Source organism: Paralichthys olivaceus, chromosome 11 (genome assembly GCF_024713975.1).
Source record: "Paralichthys olivaceus isolate ysfri-2021 chromosome 11, ASM2471397v2, whole genome shotgun sequence".
NCBI classification, from domain to species: domain Eukaryota; kingdom Metazoa; phylum Chordata; class Actinopteri; order Pleuronectiformes; family Paralichthyidae; genus Paralichthys; species Paralichthys olivaceus.
Window position 1 is genome coordinate 3,149,920 of NC_091103.1, and position 17,423 is coordinate 3,167,342.

The 17,423-nt window shown below is 41.4% G+C and overlaps 1 protein-coding gene across 1 annotated transcript in view; it reads right to left on the bottom strand.

Annotated features, from left to right (window-relative positions):
• The window catches only part of sez6b (seizure related 6 homolog b), a 123,454-nt gene that overhangs the window by 79,378 nt on the left and 26,653 nt on the right, over positions 1-17,423 (bottom strand). The window lies entirely within an intron of this gene.

Here is a 17,423-nt window from a genome sequence, read left to right on the forward strand (position 1 = left end):
TGCAAAGCCATTTATTTGAGAAATGTCACGTGTGCGTGCAGAAAGCATTGGCATTTTTTTCCCCCCATGTGTTGTATTGAAATGATAGATTTAAGGGAGATTGAGGCAGAGTGCATATACATTTATTAAAGACATGCGACCATTTGAGGGATTTAAGTAAAATAGGCTTTAGATTACATAGGGAGATACACATCCTGTCCAAAGTCTAAATGGATTGTCTGCTTCGTGGATTTTATCACCAAAATATTTTCAATAGGCTGAAAGAGAGATATATTTTGACTGTTAAAGACCTGGTTAATTGAAATATGGTCCAACATCCAGCCCTACAGATCGAAACAGGTCACAAATGTGGTGAAATGCATAAATATCATAACTATCGTAGCCTCAGAGCCAGTAAAGAGTTCAGAGTGGAGACATCCAGCCTGTTTATTTACCAGATCTCTTGCAGTTCAACCTATTTCCTCTTTTTATAATTATTACCACGGCCTCGCTGTTAACATTTTTTGTGTCATCTGCCTAATTTCTACGAGAGGTTTCTAAGCTATAGACAGTCTAACAAGTACAGGGCTCAAGAGCCTGGACATCTCTCCAGACATTAACATTACTTTCATTACCATTTATTCCCTAACTTGTTCTCAGCATCTGGTACCATTATCACCATTTGATACTTCACCACTCATCTTCCACCATCATCACGTCTTTGTTTGGTCACCGTATCACGACTCTTCTGACGTTACAAATAAGAGATAGTAAATACTTGTGTCTTTCGTTTGGACCATTTGTTCGCCTGTGTGTTTCTCTGAAGTAGGGAGCAGGGACGGATTGAGTCAGAAGTCACAGCTTCTTATCGGAGACTGAGCAATTTAATTAAACTAGCATAATTTGCTCCAGTAGGAGCTGGTGCCCTCTTTATGAGTGCATATTAAATTCTGCCTCGAGGCCACACTATGCTAATAATCCTGTCAACACATCTGTTAATCAACAAAGACATTTGGACATGTAGGACAGTATGAAAAAGTACAGGCTGTTGTAATTGTCACTACGTCAAAATGTCTGCTGTGTGAAAGGCCTACAGGGTCACAACATGTAAAAACTGCTCAGCGCTCTCAGGCTGTGTGATTATCTCTTGCTAAAGTCCATTAAATCATACTGAGGCTTCAGAAAGTATTCAGATCCATCATATGTGCATCTATCAGTCTGTTCTCAATAATCCATCATGACAAGGTGAAAATGATTTTCAGCAGCTGGGACTGGGAGACGGGTCAGAACTGAGGAAAGGACCAACGCAGCCAAATACTCCAGAGCAGGTTTCCCTGAACTCCACTTGACTACTTTATCAAATTACATTTTTAATTCCAATCAAATTGTTTTGATTGGAGGAGCCACTAGCCTCCACTTTACAACAATTAAAGCTGGAAACGTGGCTAAGTGTCCGTATCAGTCCAGTTGCCACAAATCATGTGTGTGTGTGTGTGATGAGAAAACACATTAGGATGTCAGACGCCTCAAATATTTCTTGGATGTGACGGATATTCAAGTAAGATACTGTACATAATCAAGTATATGTGTTTTTAAACATATCTAGTTATTTATAGGCTGTTTGGGCTGAAATGCACAAGAAGCCAACTCCCCTTGACAGTAATTCAGAATTTGCAACTATTTAAGATCAGAGCATGTGATGGAATATTGGCATTAGAATGAGCCAGAGGCAACATATTTAGGCTTTTCTCTGGGGGGTTAGAGAAAAGCCCTGGATGGCCACTCCTTCCCCCTGGCTGAAGACTCCACATGATTGTTGAGCTCCCATCCCTTCAGCAAGACAATAACCTGAGGTGTAGGGCTGAGAAAAATGCCTGAGTATCTTTCGAATGGGACGAATTTAGCTGCATGGTCGGAGTCTAAACTGCTGTCACACTTAGTGAAATTTAGCCTCACGGCATATTTGTTCTAAATGAACACCAAGACAAATATTCTGACAAGCAGTGGCCATTATGTGAGCACTTTTCTACGGGAGGACACAATCACAAATGTATTTACCAAAAAGGCTTTTTTAGGACAGCTACTGTCAAAGAGAGCCTTTTCAGAGCAGGTTGTCAGCCTCGAATGGAAGTGAAAGATTTAAAAGGGTAGTTCACCCAAAAATGTAAAGAGTTTGAGTCCACAATGCATTTTTGGAGTAAGTAGATAATTCCAACAACATCACAATAGTGCATATAGAGCAATATCATGTGTAAATATCCCATATTACTTACTCCTTTATCATTTCATTTCTACTTAGTGTTAGTAGCTTATTCTCATTTCTATTGATATCTACTCATACTAGTACTGGTTCTGCATAACTGGGTATTCACTTATCACTATATTATTATTAATTTACAATAAGCGTTTCCTTTTATTTGTATCTTTACTTGTATTTTAGACTTTATTGTGTTTTTTCACTGAATTCTATTTTACTTTATATTGTTCTGTAATCTTGGAGCACAAGCATTATTTTATGTTATTATTATCATCATTGTGCTTTTATGGTGACGATACACGATGTGCCGTGTATCATCTGAAGTTGTCGGTCAACTACCGCATATTTTTTCTAGTTCCTGTAACTTCTGAGTAACAAAGTGGCTTAAACTTTAAACTCACATTTTTCCTGTGGATGCAAAAATCCATTTGCCCGGTTATTTTGTAAACTGCGTAATACTCCAGAGATGAAAACAATCCATGGAGTTCTTCAGAAAATAAACTGATTCTCCAGCTCAGGTAAAGTCTTGCTATGAGAGACAGTGACCATTTTTTTTTATTAGGTACACATGGAAAGAAGTAATTCAGTACGAGGCCTGCAATAAAATCTCCCTCATAGATATAGTTATTGATTCCTGGGAAACCAGTGACAGCAAATCAATTTTAAAAGTATGCAAAAAAAAAATCCCCCTCATAAAAAACTAATATTGTTTGATCACTGGACTTGACTGGTAGGTCGGACATCCAATCATCGGACAAACAAGATGACTGGATGAGCATTTCACAGCCGCTTCAAACAGATTCCAGATTTTTTCTTGTCATTGTCAGTGAGTTTTTCACTCATTCATTGCTTTCAGCATGTAAAGAGGATTTAAAGAGGTTTAACAAAAAACGCTTTGGAAATAAATTGTCAGCCGTGCCTTCGGTGGGGATTATAATGATAATTAGTTTTTATTGAATCTGTTTAAGAGGATGTTTTCTTTTTATTTCATGGTCTTTTTGGAGGCTGTAATTTATGGTGCTGTTTGAGAGTACTGTGTTGCACTGAGAGGAGTTCCAATAAAACTTGTTAGAAACTTATCATCCTCAAGGAGGAGGATTTACTTCAGGTCTGTTGTGTTATACTTCATTAATTTTATTTCAGTGTACCTAATAAATTGGCAAGTATGAGTCGGAGCGATCCTTTTGAACTTATAATAGAAGGAATAGAAAGAATGATCCATCACATGTTGAATTTTAAACCAAAAATAGTTTTCAAGCATTTTAAGGATTGATCCATTAAATCACAATTCTTCGAGAGGCTGGAGGGGGCGAAGAGGGGAGAACAGCACTGAAGACTGAAAAAATAATAAACAGATAAGTACAAGCAAAGAGTGAGATGGAAGACAACACAGGACAAATATGAACGTATAGGCGGCTTTAGGAAGCAAAGTCATTACTTAGGCTGTGTCTGGAAGCCCCGAGCTAAGTAATCAGCGGCAGAATGCTGTAAATGTGGAGGAGGTGGTGTTCCTGTATAAATGAGATGCTGACAAGCCGCAATCCAATTATATGAAGAAATATGAGGGGTGGTGAGATGTGGGACCTATCAGCGGCTGGCAGCATTGAGGGAAGATCAAGTACTTCAACACCTTAACTGCTCAATGCCGGCACACGTGATGGATCACCCGACAAACACACACACACACACACTCACACACTTATCCCATCCCATGTTCTGAAGTGTTAGCAGGTTAACATTTGATATTATCCTGTAATGCCTTTACAATAGGCGAGGCCCATTATAGGGATACTGCTTCACAAGCAGTGGATGTTAAAGTGGGGTTGACAAACTAAAAAAGAAAAAACAGACATTTATATTATATGAATATGAAAACATAATTTCGAGACAACGAAGACTTAAAATCTACGAGCACGCTGGTTGCTTTTAGAGATGCTTTGACACGACATGCTAACCTCAGCATGCTAACACGGGCATTGTGATAATAACTAATAACAATTAGGACCGACAAACAGAGCTGGGTGAGAAAATGTTACTGACAGTTTGAATAATGCTGAGCTGCAGCTGAGGCCTCGGCAACTTATAACCCTGCTCGCGAGGTTTTCCAAACTGAAGCGTGATTGATATTCGTCAAAATAATTCAACAAACTAAAGATGCAAACAAAAAAATCTATGAATAAAATGAAAGTGGGAAAAAAAGACCTCAAGGTCAAAAGCAACATTGAAATGAAATGAGAGTTTTACCGTTAATTATAGTATTCTTCACCTCCTACAGCAATATGATCGCAACTCTGAAATCTGTCTTTAGTATCTTCGTCTGTCACAAGCTGATTTCAAAATCCATTCCAGGTGATCTGGTCACAGGGCAGCTTTCAGTTGTGGACGTACTTGACATCAGCTCAACACATTGTTTTAGTGTAAATGCAAATGTGTGCGGAGCCACATCGAAGCGTCGCCTACTCACCTAACGTCCTCTGACAACTTCAAATGGGTCAAATCTTGTATTGATTGTAAAGCTTCCTTCTCTTTCTCTCTCACACACGCATACACACACACACACACAACAAACTGACTGAAAACAAAAACCCATTTGGACTTTGTAAACACTGATGATGTACGTGTTTTTTCTTTGCATCCAGAGTGAGGAAGTGAGATCTAATCACGAGCAGGGACACATGTGGAGATTCATTCTAATGCCAGGTACGAATACGACCATTTAGCTCTTCCTCCTCATTTTCTACCATTTTCCAGTGAATCAGTTGTAAAATAAACAACCTTCACGACAAAAACTTAAATGATTTGAAGGTGGAGAGTTTGGAAATAAAGAAATAAAGAAAAGGACATGACTGCGTCCAGAGAAATAAACCCTGCAAAGTTATTTCAAAGGGAAACAGAAGAGAATTTCATTCGGGGATTCAACATAGTAATCCCCCTCCTTTCATTCACAACCCCCACTGTCTCTCCACCCTCCGGTCCATAGCATGATAGAGCTGCTGTCATTAATTCAGCAGAATGGAGGGAAGATGAGAAAGACAGCGAGTCCCAATCTTCACAGCCATATACATGGAGCCTGGCCTCCTTTCATCTCCCCCAGACAAAAACACAAAGATACTATCTGCTATGCCTGAAACCTATTTCTCTGTACCATTAGGAGCTGAAATGGGGTCCTTGAGAAGACCTGCAGGCCTGGAATCATCAAAGCCGATATGTCACTGAGTAGTTTCACCTGCACGAGTGTTTTCCGCTCGTAATCTGACTGAAAACGAATCAGTTAAACTCAAATTAGGTTCGGAAACAGTGGACGAGATTGTTATTTATACTGTCCAGTGATGCAGACAGTGAAAGGTTGTATTTCCCCATATTTTCTGTATGTCAGTAACTGAAAGTATTTAAACTCATCCGATTACATGTTTAATATCAGAGGCTGAGCTGTCTCATGAGGCACGAGACACAAAAACTGAAGTACAGACCGACCGTCTGTGATTCATTCCTCTGTTTCAATCCACTGTTCATGGCAATAGTCTTAAAATGTGTTGGTTGAGGTTAGCGAAACACAGTGGACCATGATCTGTTCCCGACCCAAACCAAGTGACTGAATATATAAATATAAGTGTAATAATGTTCTAGTAAAGTTGATGAAATCTAAAATTCTTATACGTGCACAAAATGGAGACTGTAAAAGTAAAATGGATGACACGGCAGCTCCCAAGAAGTGACGACAGCGTCACATTTGACAGTTGAGACTGACAAACGATTTGTCCCCTGCATGTATCGTCAGGACCTCGTTACTGCGACTCCATCCCCCTGATCACTCCGGCACAAACACTAGTGCCGAACGGTGTCCTCGGCACAAGACGATGTTCATGTTCATGTGCAGGATATTTTGGCTTCAGGAGGACGTGGAGAAGCATTCCTCCATCTTTATGGCAGGAATAAATTACATTTCATGACTATTTTATGAACTGCAATGGGTTGCAAATGAAGTACGTTAGTTTGACAGTTGTAATGTGTCATGGAAAGATGAAAGATTAATGTCCATGCAGAAAATCTATAGGTACAATTCTGTGTCTGTTCCACAAACATTATGTTGCCCCTCTAGATAAAAAAATTTATAAACTTGATAAATATGTTTTTAATTCTGTTTCATTTTTGAAGAGGAAATCTGCCGCAGGTTCTGTTGGATTTTTGTTCCTAGTGAAGGACTCCATGTTAGTTCCTCTGCTGGCGTCAATGGATGAAGGAGAGCCACAGATTAGTCAGCAGATCAGCTCCTGTATTGTCCTGAGTGAACATAAATAACTGTTGTATAATTTGTTATAAGCCGTATTTGCGCCGTATCTTTTTTTTTTTTTTACCATTGAAAATCAATCCCCATAGATCTTTACCTGAGGAGAAAATCAGTGTCTTGTGTAAATGCAATACATTTCAGTTCCTATAGATACAGTTATGATGCCTTTCCGGTTGAACTGTACCCACAATATTGTTTGTTTACCACATGTGTATCATCATTTTCAACAATGAAAGCAGTAACACAACGGTGTGAAAACATAGATACGTGCTCTCAAACAGGGCAGAGAGACCGAACATCACACCAAACACATCCTCTGAATCAATATGTGGCAGCTTCAGAAGCAATAACATGGTTCCCTGGGAGGAAGAGAAAAGAGGAAGAGAGTGGCTCTCGCAGTCTTGAAGCCAGCTCAATTTCCACTGCTGGGAATGCTGGCGATGCTGTGCTGTGTTCCACATGGCTGCCCGCCTTCACCAAACTGACAGCCACAAAAATGAGTGTTTACTGCTCTCCGGCGGAGCAAGATAAGCCCACAGATGGGCCCTATCCACTCCAACAGGTCGAGAGAGGAGCCGTTGCAAAGTGGCAGAGGGTTGGATGGAGGAGATGGGGGGGCGGGGGGGTTGTTGATGTGGAGGTGGAGACTTGGGGGTGTGGTGTGTGGGTGTGACAGTGGAGTATGTGAGCGGTGGTGCATGTGTGTGTGTGTGTCGGGGGGGTTATTCAAGTTAATTAGTATTACTACAGTATAATATAACATTCACTGTGTGACACAGTAGAATGGCTGTTTTTCTAAGCTACTGAAACCAATCTTTAAATTGGAGACACTCGCATGAATATAATGAGCAGTGCACAATCTGAATTACTAAAACTATAATCAAAACACAGGTTAAAAAAAAAAGGTCAATGGGATGGACGCCATGATGCATTAAAATGCAAACACAAAAATGTAAAAAACAAGATATCTTAAGTACGTAAGTTACTGAGGTAATAATTTATCATAAATAAACATAAATAAACTTCCCATGTGATGGTAATGCAACAATAAGTCGTGACCTTACCTTACATCCTCTAAATATGTATGTTGAGTAATAATTTTAAATTGCATTCATCAAGCAAAATATCTAAAATGTACAAAAGCAAGTTTTTCCATATGAGTGACTATAATTTATTTGTCTAATCATTTCACTGGTTTTTCAAACTAAGAAATAAAAGAATCATCTGACCCCTGCACCTCCTTTACTTAACATCCTGCAGCAGAAGTAACCAGACCGAGTCAGGATTTACTCTGGACAGACACAAGTCAACATCCAGTTGCTCACCTGAAGTTCATATGGGTTCAATATAAATAAAGAGCATGTGCATCAAGGCAAACCTTCCCAGTGTTGTGCTCGATGCATTTCTTTTGAAACCTCAATAAAATAAGGACCAGTAAACTTCATGACCTGAGGTTTGGTGCTGTTCATTAACATGCGTCTTGGGTGAAGCAATCCCAAGTGGACAGGCGCGAACACAGTGAAGATACATTTTAGATCTAATTGTTAGTGAATGTGTGTTCGTACTCATTTGTTATCAAGTTATTCAGTGGAGTTCTCACATCAACTGGTCTTGGTCTTAACACTTTGAATTCTTCCTCTCACTGGTTAAAAATGGCAACGTATGTCTTCCACGCAAACAGAAATAATGTAGGCGACATATTTATTTGCATATAGAGAGGGGATGTGGAGATGCATGCTAATGTCATGTGCCAACTGAACGTACACCTGTGACCGGACCACCCAGTGCGCATGTTGATGCCAGGTATGAACAGGTCGTGTAAGATCCCGGCTTCGAGCTTTCACCTCTGGGCATCAAACAGCCATCAAAACACGGAAGGGACAGCAGGGAGTTACACTCAGTTGTGCTTGTAGCTGTTTGAGGAATCAGGCAGCCTGGCAAGTGTGAAATCTGAGTGAAGCCAGTGGAGTGGAAAGGAGAGGACTGTCAACATCCAGTGACTAAGAGAGCAGAGGGAGCCCAGATGAAACACTGACATTGTAAAGACCTTTGAACTTAAGATGGAAAGGGACACTGGCGGCAACGAGGGCGCTCAAGTGTAAAATAAGCCGCACACTGATGTTTTACACGGTTCCAGTTTTGTTTCAGCAGAATGGAGGCGATCCTTGATTTCCCAAGTGCAATATTTAATTACTGAAGCGTGAGAGAAGGATAGCCGCAGGGATTAATCCTGGAGAAAAACAAAACGGCGGTTGTATGTATATTGGTGAATTCCACCATCACCATCGAAAAAGAGGAAGCATCTCTTTCTGGTGCGATTACAAAACCATCCCACTAAGCGATCTGCATATCAGCGCAGTGACCAGAATAATTCATGTATTTGATGTAGGTGCAAAGAGTGGGCAGCATGTCGAAATTGCTTTTCGAATTATCGGGGGGGGGGGGGGGGAAGCTTCGTTTGCCTTTTGTCTGAGAGGAACACATCAGCAGCAGGTTCAAGTGTGCAGCTTCCTGTCTGTCTTATCAGGCCGTCAGACGAAACCTGAGCACAGCTACCCGATGATTTCCCCAACACATGGGAGATAACTGACAGCAGACAACCGCTGATTCAATCGGAGATGGGCACGCAATCTTGCCCCCTCGAGTCCCTCATCTTGCTGCGACAGCCAGCAACACTGGGTGGAGATAACAAGACGGGAAAAAGCAGAGCCGGGGAACCCTGCTGCAGACCGCACGGGTATGTTTCTCTCAAAGGCTGCATGCAGTTTAATCAGACATCGAAGAGACACAGATGAAACAAAAAGCCCTGAGAGGCGAGGGAGATGGAGAATAGAGGTTGGTGTGACAGCTGCACCGGCACTGACGACATGCACAAATACAGTGGCGGAATAAAAGACAACAGTGAAGAAGTGGCTGCTTCCTGTGTTGTTTGCTAAAATTAGAATCTTAACATCTTTCTGTTAAGTGCGGTCTTGATGTGTTTTCATGTGCTTTGAAATCGTGCTCCTGCAGGTTTTGAAAGACGTTGAGCATGTTTCGTTTCCCAGCAGCTCATGTTCGAATGTTGATTTGTAATGTTTGATTTAAAATTCTGTGAGAGTTTGAAACTGTTCAGACCGCAATGAAGTCAAAGTAAAAAAAGGTTTCCAGCCTAAAAGACGCAGCAGCTTATATATTTTGTGTCTCTCAATATTTCTGACTTTGCCTCCACGTGTGGCTCTCAGGTCATCGCCCAATGGTTCCTGAAACAAGTGAAATGCTCAGACAGAAGAACTGCCAGGGAAAAAAGAAAACAAATCTTTATCAGCAGAGAAACCAGCATGTTGCCTCTATTAAAGATATTACATCATACTAGGATTTGACATTTTGCAGCGGAGCACCTCTTTCATCTCCATCACCCTGTCTCTTTATTTTTTTCCTCTCCTTGTCCTTTTGCTCCTCATCTTGTCTCGTATCTCTTTCCATCCCCAAAACTGAGTCTTTGACTGATTCACTCTTTTCATTTCCCCTCTGTGTCGGTGAAAAAGGTAAACACAGGCTCAATCGATATTTATATGCAAATGTTACCAGCCCCCGAGATAATCTTGCATTGAGATGAAAAATATACGGTAACCTCATTTTAACAAGCGTCTCAACCCTTCAAGCAAACTGGAAAAGAAGTTTAACTTCTGTTGACGCTCGGTGGATGGAAATAATGTTGGCTACTACGTAAGTGAACCTAACTGGCTGTCATGACGATGATCAGATGATTTCTGGGGATAAGAGGTGGATGACAGATTCAGCTGCCTGTCCCGTTTGTTGACATGTTACTCAATGACGTATAACATTATATTATATTATTCACTCCACAGAAACAGGTAACGACACCGGGGATCAGATGACAAGTCAGTCATCTTGGTGTGGTGGAGGGATTTTATTTCTTGTATTTGTGCAGAATGTATGTTTACCATGTATTAAAAGGTTGAATTTGAATTTAAACAGGTCAAACGTGTTATACAGTGTACAAAGCCTTGCATTGGTCACAGGTATATGTGTCTTATGATTAGTCTGCTGCCTCTAGTGTTATGTTGGTTGATACACCTGCAGCCCTAGCACCAATGAAATGAAAGTTGCTGATGCGGAGATCCACTTTGTTTGAAATTGTTCAAAGCAATAAGGAAACATCAGTAGTACATATATCTTCTTGACTAGTATCAAAAATATGCTAGTTCCCCATTAGAATCAGTATCTGACACTGAGTTCTATGTTGTTTCTCTACTGGGGGTGAGTAATGAGAAGCCTGTCATCGTAAATAATGATGGTCTCCCTGTTCTTGGAGCACGATTAGATGTTTGGTAAATATGTCGTTCTAATCTTTGGTGAGACCTTTTATCAATCGAACACTTTGCTGTGTTATTGTAACTGGACTGTGTCCCTCTTGGCTGAAACAAACCGGCAGCAGAACACAATAACACTGCAGTGCTTCAACTGCAATAACAACGTCCTTAATTCATGCCAACAAAGTTTTGGGTCTAGCTCAAGAAAGCAAACACAATTACCAAATCAATTATGTTCCGCTGATTACTCTTGATTTATAATTACTGAGCTCGGGGCCCGCGCTGCTTTTTAACATTAATTCAATAAGCTTGTTTGTGCACAGCGCTGGCTCGCGGCAGCTGATTGGCAGTTGGCAGGCTGTGCAGGTGCAGGTCCTTGGCCTCCGTTTCCTGTCTGACTGACAAAAAGGCTTGTTAAACAAACGCACAGGGACAGAGGGGCAGTCTCAGGTAGCAGGAGTTTCCCAGTGGGATACATGACCTGCAGGGCAGCAGTGAGATGAGGAAGACATATATGACAAAACTTTGGAACCCATAACCAGACCCTGCTGCTTGTTCTTCCTTTTGGACCAGCTCCCGATAATGAGAGAGCAATAAAGGCTGGCCTCTAATTAACATGGCACTGTGAAATTAAGTATTCATATTTTCTAATGACGATAATGACATCCGGCACATTTCTTTTTAATCCAAAGATGTGATATCTAGATACTGAAACCCAAATTACCCTTTGAGATGTGCTGCATGTAGATGCACTGTTTGAATGTGTGTGTGTGTGTGTGTGTGTGTGTGTGTGTGTGTGTGTGTGTATGAATATAAATACTGTAAGTGACTATTTATCTTTGTGACCAAAACCTCTGAGACATGATTCAGACCAACAGAAACCAGATCCAAGTCGCTTTAAAGGACAGTGCCAGCAAATTTCTTACCCATTACAAAAACACGTTTTTAGTTTGATTTCTCCGCAGCTGAGTCAGGGAAGCGTCTGCTTTTGACCAAAACAGCCTTTATAGCTGCCTGGATACTTTCACAACACTAAAGATTAATGACACGGCCACAATGTCGAAACATTTTTTCATGGATTATGTTGTGTATTTTGGTTCTAATGAGAAACAGTGACCCTGACTCAGCTAAAAGACGCACATGAGAGATGCATCTGTCTGATGAACAGTTTCTACAGAACCAGATAACGGCCAGATTAAACTGGGTCCCTATTGACCTTTATTGACTCCTGCTCTTGGAGCAGTAAGTACAGTACTGACCCCAGGTTAGTCGTCTCACATGGTATGAAGATTTACTGGTGTACATTTGACTTGTCTTTAATTTTCCTATCGTACATTCACGTTGCTCAACCCAAGCAAAGAGCAGATTTAAAGCTTTCTGGAGAGCGAGATGTGATGTAATGTACATTTAGACATAGCACTGCTTTACAGTGTAGCTGAGAGGGCTGCAAACATTACACAGATGGATTTAATAATGGGAAAGTCAGGGTGTAATACAGAACCTGAGTTGGTGAGAAATGTATTGAGAGATCATCACAGACCGAGGCAGTCGTTCCTGTTTTACAGGCTAGACACCAGAATAGCTGTGTTTTACTTTCAGTAGAGAATTTTCCTTTTGAATAAGTTGGCCCCATTACACCGAGAATCCATTTACACCTGACATTTATATCCAAAATGAAAATAGCCTCCATATGATTACAACCTGGTTTCATTTACACCTGGTATGTGTCTTCAGTGTCCACGTTGAAAGATCCAATCGGTCTCTGAAGCTCACGTATACACACATCATCCTTATTTTCTGCAGCTCCACGAAGACGACACACAACAAAAAAGATCTACCCTGCATCCACAGAGGACAGAGGAGAGAACTGCTTTCTGGGTAAAAACGCAACTGCATTTAGCCTTATGGTCAGTGTGGTCAAAAAGGTGGTACGAGGAGGCTCCAGTTTGTTAGAACATGCACTTGCACCCACACACTCACCAGTTAACCATGTGGTAGTTAAAGGTAAACACCAAACATCATGCTATGATGACTTATTACTATGGAGCAACCCATCCATATCAACCATATAGCTACCTGACTTTAGCAAACAACAAAGCAAAAGCTTCCGTCTGCACCATCACCAGCTTACATGAACAAACGCAGGCCCAACACTGCTGACGTCTGCATTCAGTCCAAGAGCTGATGCCGGTCATGTCTATGCTGCGGTGAATGTGAAATGAAAACTATGAAAACAGTCCTCTTCAATGACAAGTCACAGGAGAAGGACGGAGGCACATCACAGCGTGGAAGAACAATAGATTAGTTACAGGGAGAATAAATAATTCAGAGTGCAGCATCAGCGAAGCACATTTTTATGAAGCCTCAGAAGACAAGGTGACACCTGTGAGGAAAAACTGCTCTGTCTCCTTTTGTTCGTGGAAAAAAAAGTTAGTTCAAATAGCAGAATATTTTTCATTGCTTAATAATTTATATTCCACCGTCAAAAAAAAACGAAGAGTAAAGAGTTAGATAGAAAAGAAATATAACACACAAAGTCAAAATGAGGTCACGTAAGCACCAAATGGACTGTGAATGTCGTAGCAAAATATTGTCTTTGACCGTATTAAAATGAAATGGAGGACAATCCAACTCAGCGTTATGTGATCGAGATCAAAGTCTGTAGTGGGATGGGACGCCCCTCAGCTCAAACAGACAGAGAGGACACGTGAGCTGATTGATTCGGAGAAATAGCCACAGGAAAGTCATTTGGAATATCCACAGGGAGTTTTGGCACAACATGTTTTTTTCGTTTTACCACATAATTGAAGTATAAAAGGAGTGAAAGTAAAAAAAAGTCGGCTGTATATTTGAGTTTAATTTTGACCTGATTGCATTAAAATGTACATTTCTCTGTCCCTCACATTGTTTGAGGAGGAACATCCTTCAATAAGGTCCAAAGTCCTCTGAGGTCCCAGCGTACTCCCATTTGCAGGTCTTAGATTACTGGCAGCTTGTCAAAACCCACTGGCATAATAACCGTCAATATGAGGCCCCCTGTGGTGTCAGCTGACTCTTTAACACCCAGAGCAACTGCTTTGGCAGTGTACTGACACGTAAACCAGTTATAAGACATAACCTTTAAATATCCGATGTAAACAGAATATACCGCTCAACGGGACGGCGCATTAACCAACTTAAAAAAGAGATGCACCAACTGCACATGCACGATATTACAACACACTCATTAAAGACAGTTAGTGTACCAATGCAACAATTACACACGGCAAGAGCTGAAGGCAAAAACACTCATGATGGATGCAAAGAGATGCCGGAGGAAAGGTCAGTGCAGGTCACCAGCAACATTAGGATTGATCTTCTGTGGACCATGACCACTTAGAGTGAATTACATGACTACCTGGCTATTAGCTTATCATATGCAGTATCTTGAATTTGACCGACAGCCAACCAGTGACATATATCTGAATCTGTCCAGCCAGTGACAGAGATAAGACTAACGACATGTGACAACCGTTTTACATGGTGTCCATCAACTGCATCTCATTTCCTATTTGACATATTGATTAATTAATCACAACTTCTTTGTAATGTACCCACAGATCGGATTTTTTTAATTTATTAAACATAATTTAATCGACACCTTTGAGGTGCAAGGTTTTAAAAAGCAAAGACTAAGAGCAGAGCAAGGGGTTTAAATGTCTTGCTGTAGTTTTTACCTTTGCTGTGTGGAGCATGTCTATTTTAGAATAAGGCACTAACAGCTTTACACACACTATATGTACACACACGCACACACACACACACACACACACAGCACTCACACTGAGGTAATGGAGGCATTACTGTGAGTGATGGGCCACGCCGGACTGCCCCACTCTATCACCTGCCTGTCTCCAAGACATTTCCATTTGCCCACCACACCTCGGCAACACTCGTGCAGGGAGGAGAAAACCGAAAATACAGTCAAGTATTTTGATTTCCACACCTCTGCTACTGTAGGTCTAGGAGATGTGCTCTGACGGTATTTTGGAGCCATCTATTTCTGAGGCGTGCTAATCCAATATCATCTCATTCCATCAGCCGGGCTCGGTGCCACGCGCTGTGCTTGGAGCTTCATTAGTTACCTGAATGACAGGTTCAGACATCCACACCGCTCCTTGGTATTCTGGTTGGTCGGGCACACGCACGCTCTGCTAGCTCATCTAAAGCTCATGTGCGTTTTTAGCTGCCCAGCTACATCAGTATAGAGACGAGGAGAACCTGCTGTCCTGAGTCTTTTCACATTACTCTTATTATTATTATTATTATTATTATTGTTGTTGTTAGAATGTCCCCTGGTCTTTCTGTAGCAGCTTAACCGGTAAAATTTACATTACAGATAATTTTTATTCACAACACTTTGGTTTTGTTGGATGTAAAGAAGCTTCTTTTTTTTATTCCTGGTTATTAAAGTCTGTTTAAATTCCTCTCACAGCAGAAAATATGCTCGGACATATTTATAAATTACCCTTGACCCATTGCAGCTGAAAATAAGCGTGCCCGCCCTTCTAAACACCGTCCGCACCGGCAGTCACATTCCTGGTTCCTGCACCGATGTAATAATGTCCTCCTATCGTCTCCTGCTGTACGTCTGCCTGCGTTCCTGCAGGGAACAGCACTTTGAGACATTTGAGCTTGCTTCAGTCATTTCAAATTTAGAAAGAGCAGGTTGAATCCACAGAATTCTGCAGCATTAGCACTTCTTGTGCAGGAAATACTCAACTAACTGTAGCGACTGTGTGGTGCTTTATTTATAATGCATCACGAAAGGCACTTACATTAAAGGGGCAGACACAGTACCTGATGACCGTGCGTAAGAATGTGCTGATATGTCAAATAAAGGCGAGTGCACACCTTGACCATGCATGACGCATTTCTGAACGATGCCCTCATGATGCTTTATAAAGATGTTTGTTCATAGTGTGAGTAAAGGGAATTCAATTTCTCGAACATGCCAGACAGAGGGCCAGGCAGCTCGCAGGTAATCAACACTTCCCTATCTCTTCTCAAGTTATAAAGGAAAACCCAGGACTCCAAACAGGAGAGGCATTAAGTAAGGCTGCTGTGTTGTCTCAGTAAACACAGGAGACTTAATGGGATCTCACGATTATCCTCCAAGGCTAGCTGCAGCAAATCTCTCACACATCCTTGTCTACAGGTGGAGAATATTGATGAAAACAAGGGAGCAGCAAAACATTTTCTCCTGCAGATCCGGTCGAGAGCCAAATATCTTACTCCTGACATTACTGGAAGTTCAACATTTCTGTGACCACTGGGACATGAAGGTCTGTCGCCAAGCTGGGATTGATGAGAGACTGTGATCATGATTTAAAACACTGCGAGTGAAGAACATGGATATCACACGTTATGAGAAACACATGACATGTGAGAGCAGCTGGAATTCTCTTCTATTAAAATTCAGTTATTATACTATACATCCCAGTAATGCTACAGTACATGAACCAATGAGTATAGTACTATATAAGCATTACATGGAATATGACACAGACCGTGTGCAGCATTAAAGCTAGGGTTGGTTATCTTATAAAAACAAACAAGAGGCTACAACTACCAGGCTACTCTTTGGAAATATGCTACTAACACATCCCACCACCTCCCATTAGCTTGCACGTCAACACAACGCCACCAAAACACATGGACGAGCACTGGTAACACCGAGAAGCAGACTTTTCTGTGACTCGCTCGCTAACTTCTGGCTTATCGTCTCTCCAGCTGTAGATGAATGTGCAGCGAGAGCACCGGCAGGTCAGTTAGTGACAAGTACGCCAGCAAATCGTTTCGTGAGGATCAGAAGATTGGTCTCATCTTCTACAGACCTGCAGGGGCCGCAAAATTTGCCCTTTTGTCTTGATATCCGGAAAACTGACGGCTTTTCGAAGGATGAAGAGGATTTCAACAAATAAGTGTTTCGGAAACAAATTCCCAATGCTGCAATAAAGCAAGATCAATATATTCACAAGTGTACACTGGAGGCACATTAATGATGTTTCTGTAGATGCCTTCCTGGACCCTGCTGTTCATGAGCTCATATAGGATTACGCCCACTAAAAGGCCATGTTGTGGGGATTTGGAGAACAGTGGCGTATCTCCGCTGTCAGGCTGCTCAGATCAAAGCTCTATATGTGCGCTGGCATTTCCTTGTTGCACTGGGATTAAAAGAGCTGGCTACTTCTGGAGAGGCCACTGTGTTATGGCAGTCTTACCCTGCTGCAGCTACTTAAACCTGCTGAGTTTTCAACAGACTAACCCTCGCTCCTCAGCCTGTCACAAGTCACTGACCAGAGCTGTGAGTCAGGTGCTGGATCTCCAGCACATGTCAGGGGAAAATAGCTTTCGTGGCAGCAATCATAGCGTCACCTGAGTGAAATGTGGCTGAGGTGGAGACAAAATTGGTTTAGACACTAGAGAACAATCAGACCAGGGGTTTATAGACGTTATCCCACCTGAATAATAAAGTTTGCATTGTGTTCCAATTGAAACATCACCTCCTTGGTGAAGGTAATAAAGCCAAGTGGTCAACAGA